The sequence below is a fragment of the Esox lucius genome, chromosome 9 (genome assembly GCF_011004845.1).
Source record: "Esox lucius isolate fEsoLuc1 chromosome 9, fEsoLuc1.pri, whole genome shotgun sequence".
NCBI lineage: Eukaryota > Metazoa > Chordata > Actinopteri > Esociformes > Esocidae > Esox > Esox lucius.
The window spans coordinates 23,945,406-23,955,531 of record NC_047577.1 but is presented as its reverse complement, the minus strand read 5'-3'; the positions used below and the strand labels follow the sequence as shown (position 1 = coordinate 23,955,531).

Sequence of the window (10,126 nt, the reverse complement as noted above, 5' to 3'; positions counted from 1 at the left end):
TGCCTCAATCGAGATGTTTTATGGGCTGCCCTTGTCAGCCTCCATGACCAGCAGAGTGCTGGTCTACCAAATCATGTTTACCTGTGTACATATGGTCCGTTTTTAGAGTTATACAATGTAATGTGTTTGACAAAGTTGAATTATGACAGTTGATACATTTACAAAATACTGGTGAATTTGGGGATTTTGGCACATTCTATGCAAGTATTATGGCAGGCTTGGATACTTTGTTAGAGCTTCAGACTTTGTACATGGGCCTGGTGATCGTCTGCAGATTGAGTTGATTGGTGAATCTCTGATATCCCCGTACATGTGACCATGAGAGCAGATTAGTATATCGAACGCACGTTTAGTAATTTACTTGAAAGTGTTATGCAGAGTAATGATGAGATTATGATTGATGAATCACTAGAGCGGGTGGTACAAATTGTCAAAAATCATGCGGGCGGTGCCACGTGACATAAAGCTCAAACACAGTTGATGGAGCAGATTATCCATACAAAAAAGATGGCATTTACAGGTGCTGGTCATATAATTAGTTGATTTATTTCAGTAATTCTATTCAAAAAGTGAAACTTGTATAATGTATACATTCAGACTGATATATTTCAAGTGTTTATTTATTTTAATTTTGATGATTATAACTGACAACTAATGAAAACCCCAAATTCAGTATCTCAGAAAATTTGAATATTGTGAAAAGGTTCAATATTGAAGAAACCTGGTGCCACACTCTAATCAGCTAATTAACTCAAAACACCTGCAAAGGCCTTTAACCCTTTGACGCGTACGGTCACACCAGTGTGATCAGGCTAGAGTGGTCCCTGAAGCGTACAATCACACTGGTGTGATTAGAACGTATTGTTTAGAACGCACCATTAGCACGCCTAGCTACAAGTAACGTAACAATGGCTGGTCTGTTTGCGTTGTTATTTACTCACATTTAGCTCAAACTGTTTTTATAACTTTATTTCCTGATTGTAATTGTTTCAATACCACACTATGATATTAACTAGGTAGAAAGCATTAAAATCCGGACAAGTGTTACTTACGTACCAACAGACAGACAATGTTAGTATTACCAACTATAAAGCACACAAAGTGCACGGCTAACGTGTCCCAATTGTAACGTGGATCTGGCTGTTGAAATTAATCATCAGTGTTTCATAAAACCCGAGGACCCCTGTGAGCGCTACATATTTTATGATTTTGAGACAATTGCCAATCCGGTGAACGGTGTACACACAGCAACTTTTGTGTGCGCAATAAGCTTTGATAACGAAACCTGGTGTTCTGCCAGAGATGGTTGTGTCGCTGCTTTTTTCCAAAAGTTTAGGCAACCGAAATATAGTGACTACACATTTAAAGCACACAACTCTAAAGGTTTCATTGGTTACATCTTGATGCAGTACCTTGCTAACAATGGTATTGGCACGACACATTCAATCAGAGATACATTCCTTCGCCTTGCGGCTCAGCTCTTTCTTCACCACGACAGACCGATACATCGACTGCATTACTGCAGAAGCTGCACAGATCCGTCTGTCAATCTCCCGTTCCATCCTTCCCTCACTCGTGAACAAGACCCCTAGATACTTAAACTCCTCCACTTGAGGCAGGCACTCTCCACCAACCTGAAGTGGGCAAGCCACCCTTTTCCGACTGAGGACCATGGCCTCGGATTTGGAGGTACTGATTTTCATCCCCACCGCTTCACACTCGGCTGCAAACCGTCCCAGTGCATGCTGAAGGTCCTGGTTAGAAGGGGCCAACACGACAACATCATCTGCAAAGAGCAGAGACGAAATTGTGTGGTCCCCAAACCTGACACCCTCCGGCCCCTGGCTGCGCCTAGAAATTCTGTCCATAAAAATTACGAACAGAACCGGTGACAAAGGGCAGCCCTGCCGGAGTCCAACATGCACTGGGAACAAGTCTGACTTACTGCCGGCAATGCGGACCAAGCTCCTGCTTCGGTTGTACAGGGACCTGACAGCCCTTAGCAAAGGACCCAGGACCCCATATTCCCCAAGCACCCTCCACAAGATGCCGCGAGGGACACAGTCGAATGCCTTCTCCAAATCCACAAAACACATGTGGATTGGTTGGGCAAACTCCCATGAACCCTCCAACACCCTGTAGAGGGTATAGAGCTGGTCCAGTGTTCCACGGCCCGGACGAAAACCACACTGTTCCTCCTGAATCCGAGGTTCTACTATCGGCCGTATTCTCCTCTCCAGAACCCTGGCATAGACTTTCCCGGGGAGGCTGAGAAGTGTGATCCCCCTATTGTTGGAACACACCCTCCGGTCCCCCTTCTTAAAAAGAGGGACCACCACCCCGGTCTGCCATCCCAGAGGCACTGTCCCCGACCGCCACGCGATGTTGCACAGGCGTGTCAACCAAGACAGCCCCACAACATCCAGAGACTTGAGGTACTCAGGGCGGATCTCATCCACCCCCGGTGCCTTGCCACCGAGGAGTTTCTTGACCACCTCGGTGACTTCAGCCCGGGTGATGGACGAGTCCACCTCTGATACCTCATCCTCTGCTTCCTCAATGGAAGAAGTGACAGCGGGATTGAGGAGATCCTCGAAGTACTCCTTCCACCGCCCGACGACATCCTCAGTTGAGGTCAACAGCTGCCCACCTCTACTGTAAACAGCGTTGGTAGGGCACTGTTTCCCTCTCCTGAGGCGCCGGATGGTTTGCCAGAATCTCTTCGAGGCCAGCCGATAGTCCTTCTCCATGGCCTCACCGAACTCCTCCCAGGCCCGAGTTTTTGCCTCCACAACCACCCGGGCTGCAGCCCGCTTGGCCTGTCGGTACCCGTCAGCTGCGTCAGGAGTCCCACAAGCCAACCAGGCCTGATAGGATTCCTTCTTCAGCTTGACGGCATCCCTTACTTCCGGTGTCCACCACCGGGTTCGGGGATTGCCGCCTCGACAGGCACCGGAGACCTTACGGCCACAGCTCCGAGCGGCCGCTTCGACAATGGCGGTGGAGAACATGGTCCACTCGGACTCAATATCTCCAGCCTCCCTCGGGATCCAGTCGAAGCTCTGCCGGAGGTGGGAGTTGAAGATCTCTCTGACAGGAGACTCGGCCAGACGTTCCCAGCAGACCCTTACAGTACGCTTGGGCCTGCCGAGTCTGTCCAGCTTCTTCCCCCGCCATCGGATCCAACTCACCACCAGGTGGTGATCAGTTGACAGCTCCGCCCCTCTCTTCACCCGAGTGTCCAAGACATACGACCGCAGGTCAGATGAGACGACAACAAAGTCGATCATCGACCTGCGGCCTAGGGTGTCCTGGTGCCACGTGCACTGATGGACACCCTTATGCTTGAACATGGTGTTCGTTATGGACAAACTGTGACTAGCACAGAAGTCCAATAACTGAACACCACTCGGGTTCAGATCAGGGGGGCCGTTCCTCCCAATCACGCCCCTCCAGGTGTCACTGTCGTTGCCCACTTGGGCGTTGAAGTCCCCCAGTAGAACAATAGAGTCCCCAGTCGGAGCACTTTCCAGCACCACTCCCAGAGACTCCAAGAAGGTCGGGTACTCTGCACTGCCGTTCGGCCTGAAGGCACAAACAACAGTGAGAGACCTATCCCCGACCCGTAGGCGCAGGGAAACGACCCTCTCGTTCACCGGGGTAAACTCCAACACATGGCGGCAGAGCTGGGGAGCTATAAGCAAACCCACACCAGCCCGCCGCCTCTCACCGTGGGCAACTCCAGAGTGGTGAAGAGTCCATCCTCTCTCAAGGAGTGTGGTTCCAGAGCCCAAGCCGTGCGTAGAGGTGATCCCGACTACCTCTAATCGGAACCTCTCAACCTCACGCTCTAACTCAGGCTCCTTCCCCGCCAGCGAGGTGACATTCCACGTCCCTAGAGCTAGTTTCCGTGTCCAGAGATCGGGTTGTCTAGGCCCCTGCCTTCGACCGCCGCCCGATCCTCTTCGCACCGGCCCCTTATGGTCCCTGCTGTGGGTGGTGAGCCCACGGGAGGGCGGCCCCACGTCGCCTGTTCGGGCTGAGCCCGGCCGGGCCCCATGGGGGAAGGCCCGGCCACCAGGCGCTCGCATACGAGCCCCAACCCCGGGCCTGGCTCCAGGGTGGGGCCCCGGCTGCGCCATACCGGGCGACGTCACGGTACACATAATTTTAATCATCATTAAGGGGTTTTTGAACCGCTCTTAGTCTGACCCGTGTGGGGCCCATGTGGGTTACAAATGGGCGACAGGGGTACAGAGTGGGCATGGGCTCAAAATGGGCTTCTTATCTGGGGCCCACTTGGGTCAACTGAGTAAGTCCAACATGGGCAAACCCAGTTGGGCTCCCTTTGTGGGGCCTAGGTGGTTCACTAATGGGAAATGAGTGCATGGGTTGAAAATGGGCTACACTTGGGGACTAATTCAGTTTACAGAGGAAGTGCAAACAGTCAAACACAATTTTTTTTTTTTACATATAGTACACACATATGCACCTTTGAAATTGCTTGTATCTATACAAATGCCAACACAATTGCAATTTTAACAAATTTTCGGCCAATTAAAAGGATCAAGACCCTGCAGATACTGTCACAGTGGTGCAGTCAAAAGTATGCACACTTTTACTCACAATATAATTTAAACAGTTACAAAAAGACACCTAAATGTACAGACACTGTACAACGGTGACACAAAAAAAAAAAACCTTTGCAGGATAGATCTCGCGAGATTTCATTCAACACTTCCCATCCCTCTCGCCCTTTTCGCGCTCGCCAGGCCGCAACACCATTCACTCTCTCAGTCTCACTCACACTCTCCTGTAATTTTCGGGAGGAGATTTGGAAGATTCTCGCTGTCTTCGTAGTCAAGGCTAAGTCAAGGTAAGAAAGTTACATTTCACAATATAAATGTTAATTAAAATACATTGTTTTCAAAACACGATGTTGACCAAAAGCTTCTTGTCACTTTAGAATTTCGAATTCCCCCAAATCGCGCCATATTTTCCCTTATTTCTGACGCCATTTTTGAATTTGTATAAGATCGATGTGCACATCAAACAGCCAAAATGAAAGCACTTCCTTATTCATTTTTCGAATGCAATTACAAGACAAGCCGGTTTAATCGTGTCTGCTCCCGATTATTTTGTGATCACAGAACAAAGCCATACAGCGACCATTTCAGCAGCTAGCTATTATTTTAAAAGTGTGCGCATTTAATGAAAAAATCCCCTTCTCAAATGTAATTTTTTTTATAAATCTTTAACAAATGTCTATTTCATCACAGAACATTCAAGATTCAAGAAGCTTTAACACCATCTCCGCGGCCTGTGCTATTTTTTCCTTTTTTTATTTAAAGTTAGTGCTAATTCAATTAACAAATGGCACAAAATATACCGAATTAACGTTACAATTTAGAATACTGTTCCAATTCCTTCCTAATTTATGCATTATAAACAGTAGTTATCTTAGTAGTTATCTGGGAGGTATGAAAAACATAGCAGTTATTGATTAGTTATAGAACTACCACATTCAACTGAGTGCTATTACTATTTCATTAATCAGAGTTCCTTGTTAGTTAATATTAGTAGAATGTTAATAGTGTGTTACTTATTTGTTCCTGTGTAGTTATTCATTGATGATGGAAGAGTATTCTAAAGTTTTACTCAAAATATTATTATAACACTTAACGGTCAGGGTACATGAATTATCATGAATTGTCACACCCTGATGTGTTTCACCTGTTGTTTTGTCCCCGCCCCTCACCAGGTGTTCCCGGTTCCCTATTAGCCCCGTGTATTTAAACCCTGTTCTCTGTTTGGCAGTTGCCAGATCGTCTTGTCCTGTACAGTCGTTTCCAGCGTTCTATGTGTTCATCAGCCAGTCTACCCGTCCTTCTATTCCCCGGTTACGACCCTTGCCTGTTTTCCGGATTACGAGCCTGCCTGCCCACTCCTGTACCTTCGACCATCCGAACGCCCGAGAACGAACACTGCCTGTCCCCCACCACGAGCCTGCCTGCCCTATCCTGTACCTTCGACCATCTGACCGCCCGACAACAAACCCTGCCTGTCCCCTACCACGAGCCTGCCTGCCCACTCCTGTACCTTCGACCATCTGAACGCCCGATAACGAACCCTGCCTGTCCACCACTACGAGCCTGCCCACTGCCTGGTTGTTCAATAAATACTTTGGACCGCCCTCCTCTGCCTCTGTGTCCGCATTTGGGTCCCCACCCGTTCATCGGTGTGATAGAATTCATGTATAAATTCATGCATGCATTATGCATTAATATCTCATGAATCATCAGGAACTAGCCTAACACGAGTTCAACGTTTTTCATTTACAACTTCTTGGATGAACAACACCTTAATTAAAACATTAACTAAGATCATTACATCATCATGAAATATGATTTATTAAGCATGATTATGATTCTTTGTTTACAGTTATGCCACCATATTGTTCATCAGTGTTTCAAAGGACCTAGTCAGCATTTTATTTGAGGGTCCACACACATAATGAAGTCATTGATAGATAATGCTTAGTTAGTGATGACTACTGTTTTCAGTTACAGCACTTCCAGAAGATATTGTTTTCCCCCTGAGGACGCTCTTGGAGGTTGCTGCAATGGAGCAGAAATTGGCAGACCCCACCTTCCACAAAACAAGTGGTATGTTCTAATATGACCATTTAGCAGATTTACTGGGCTGATCGTTAATGTTTTTGCACATACAATACTATACAAAAGTCTTAGGCCACCACAAGCTTAGTTGTTTTAGCAAAGTATTAATTACCACCCGCATTAATTTTTCGGTTTCTTTATTAAGATGCAGAAAGTACAGGAAATATGTACAGAAAGTACAGGAAATGTGTACACAAAATAATAACAAAAAGGCTTCTTCAGGCAAAAGTCAGTATTTTGTGTAATCTCTCTTTGCACTGATCTCACACCTCTTTTGGGGGGACTGCCCTTAAGTTTTTTGAAGTAATTGTCTGGCATATTTTACCTCGGCTGCTTTCTGCACTTCCCAGAGTTCATCTTTAGATTTAGGCCGTATTCAATTTTTTTTCTGTCTAGGTGACCCCATACTGCCTCTATAAATTCAGGAAAGCTGTTTTTCTCTTCAAATATGATTATACTGTATTAGCAGTGTACTTGGAATCGTTATCAGGCTAAAAAAAATAAAAACATTCCCAATATGGCACTTTCCAGAAGGAATGGCATTATAAATTAAAACCTGTCTGTACTTTTCCACATTCATGATCCCATCAATTGCTCAAGTGTAAGGGGAGGTCACACTAAATACTTCCCACAATTAGCATATGGTCATTATATCATTTCTAAAACAAAAATAATGGTGGCGTAAGACGTTTGCACAGTACTGTAGCTTTTTTTGCTAATAACTTAAGTACAAGTATAAAACATCTGATAGAGAGGCAACTGCATGCATTATGGGAGTGTTCCCTGGGAATTATGAAAAATAGAGTTGTATTTAGGGACTCGATACACTATACAAATAGTAGATTACTACTTCCGATGATAATCAGAATTAATTCCCATTATGATAATCTTATTTTTCTTTAGGTTGGCGTGGTGGCAGAAATTGGAGGAAGAACATTGGATGAAGTCACCAGAAGAATGATGGCCTTCCTTTTAGACCACTCCCTATGAAGAGAGTACAATTTTGTTGGCTGCCATGCCACTCAAACTGTTTGAGTTTGTATATGGTATGTTTAACATATTAATGTGCAAACAAAGGTTATTTTGTAGAGTTGAGTTCTTCATAAATCAATTTGATTGTATGCAATTAATTGTCCATACCTGGATAGAGAATACCCTTAATTATGACAATATGGACCAGGTATACTGCCAATTCAGTGATAAGTAACTGTTAATTAGTGGTGTAGCAATCACACAACTCATGGTTTATAATAAAGTTAAATCATTATTAAATACAAGTGAGGTACTACAAATAATATAAGTAAAAATACACTAGTTACAAGCAAAGGTAAATACAATAGAACAAAAGTTACACATTTAAATTAAATTAACTGTAGTTTTCAGGTACAGGTACAGAACCAGTCCCTTGTTTGTTTGTTTAATAAACCTTTGCACCAAAAATTTCGTGTTTGACAGAATATTATATCCGATACCATTATTGTATTACCTGAAAGATTACATGGTGGAGATTTCTGCTTTGTTGCAAGGGCTCAAATGAGGAATTTATCTCACTCTTTATCTATTTTACAGGAAGCTTGAAAAAAAAATGCCCTTACAAACCAGATTACTAGAAGAGATGCTGAAAAGGCAGTGTCAAAGTGGCTAATTGGTGCCAGGGACAGGGCATGAAACCATACAGCGAAGGCACGTGGTGGAGAGCAAGATGGGTAAAAGTCATTATCATTAAAACTGCAGTTAAAAAGTGTTTAGCCTACTTATAACATTGTGCTTTTGTCAAACTTTAAACTTTTGTAGGCTAACCTACAACTGTCACCCAACCAAAATCACACACACAGTTCAGTGGTTCTGGAGATTTATCTGAATGACTCAAAAAATGTTGAAAATGTGAAAATAAAACAAAGTGGTTCTGAAAGTTTTTTTTTAGGAAGAAAAATCTATGAGCCATATCTCTTCGCACTTGCACCTCAAGACCCAAAGTATAGAATAGCTCTAGGTGTTCTTATAAGACATTTACTGTCAGATGTGTGTCTGCTATATGTACTGACTGCATATGTGCATCATAGTTATTTATTTATATTAACATAAAATGTGGACAGTCTGATTCAGCCATGGCAAACTAAGTATTGTGGTCACTACCAAAACATGCAGTCACTACCGTAACATGGGATGTTTTGTCAAAAGTATATTGAATTATCAACTAAGATGTTATGATAGTGTTTGGTTCAATGCATATTCAAACTAATGAATCCTTAACTTTGAAATCAGTACGATAAACTTTATGCCTTCTACAAAGAAAGATTGGGTTCAAAATACAACAATTCTCATAAATTACACTAAAAATATTATACAAATTATAATCTTCATTTATTTATCCTGTAAAAATATTTTTAAAAAATAGAAAAAATATATATTTATAAGGTAGATGTAAACAAAATCGTAATAGGTCATTATAAGCCTTCTTAATAAATTATTTAATATTGTATGTAAGTGTGAACTCGTGAAAAGTGGTAAAAGTTGGTCAAAATCTAAATTTTGTGCCTCCAATATGTGCAGTGCTGGGGGTGTTCCGGGACAGGTTTGAAAACCCCTTATCTACATAAACTTGATTTGGAGCACCAAAAGACTAACCTGACACATCTGTTTGAACTCTGAAAAGGAATTGCAAAAGTAGAAAAATGGTTGATTTATTTATTTTCTCTTTTCAAAGGGCCGTTGGGAGAGCGACAACAGAGGACTGAGATTCTGCACTTTTGTTTTTGTATGTGAAATATAGAGTTTTCTGAAAGAGGACTGTAAAACTGCACTTTTGTTTTGTTTGTGAAATATAAAGTTTGTCAAAAGCTTTCACTTTTGATACTTGTCTGTTAATACACATATGTTAATAAATATTCTGTTTATAAAGTAAAGCTTGAAGTAATGGTTTATTTTCATTGCTTACATATAATGTTTGTATTTAGGGGTTTACTGTAAAATAAGGTAACCCAAAAAGACAAATATGGTAGCCCATATATACACCCGTTGTGGCCCATAAGAGCCCTAGATAAGACCTATCTGGGTCCCATCATCAACCCATGTGGGCAGACTCCTGTAGTCCCTAAATGGGGACTACCTAGGCTACCCATATGGGCCCGATATGGAGCCCATCAAGAGCCCATCATCAACCCATCTGGGCTAACATGTGGGGCCTCCATGGAAACTGCGGCCAAAATTAGCTGGGTCCCAGTTGGGTAGCCCAGGTGGGCCCCGGATATCAGCCCATTTGCAGCCCGTTTGGGCCCCACATGGGTGTGTTGGCTGGGTAGCCACTACCTTTTTTTCAGTGAAATAGAAGTGGGTTATTTCTCTTTCATCTCAGACACAGTTGCGATGGCACAGTGGCGTTACACAAACCGCGTTCAAAACCGCTTATGCTAGACTTGAGTTGTATTCACTTTTGGAGAAGTTGGATA

The 10,126-nt window shown here is 43.5% G+C and overlaps 1 long non-coding RNA gene across 1 annotated transcript; it reads left to right on the top strand.

The window, feature by feature from the left end:
* Positions 1 to 4,800: 4,800 nt before the first annotated feature.
* On the top strand, positions 4,801 to 7,666 carry LOC114839879. The gene is made up of 3 exons (XR_004576213.1): positions 4,801 to 4,876; positions 6,564 to 6,665; positions 7,581 to 7,666. It is a non-coding gene; the product is annotated as an uncharacterized LOC114839879 (long non-coding RNA).
* Positions 7,667 to 10,126: the final 2,460 nt, after the last annotated feature.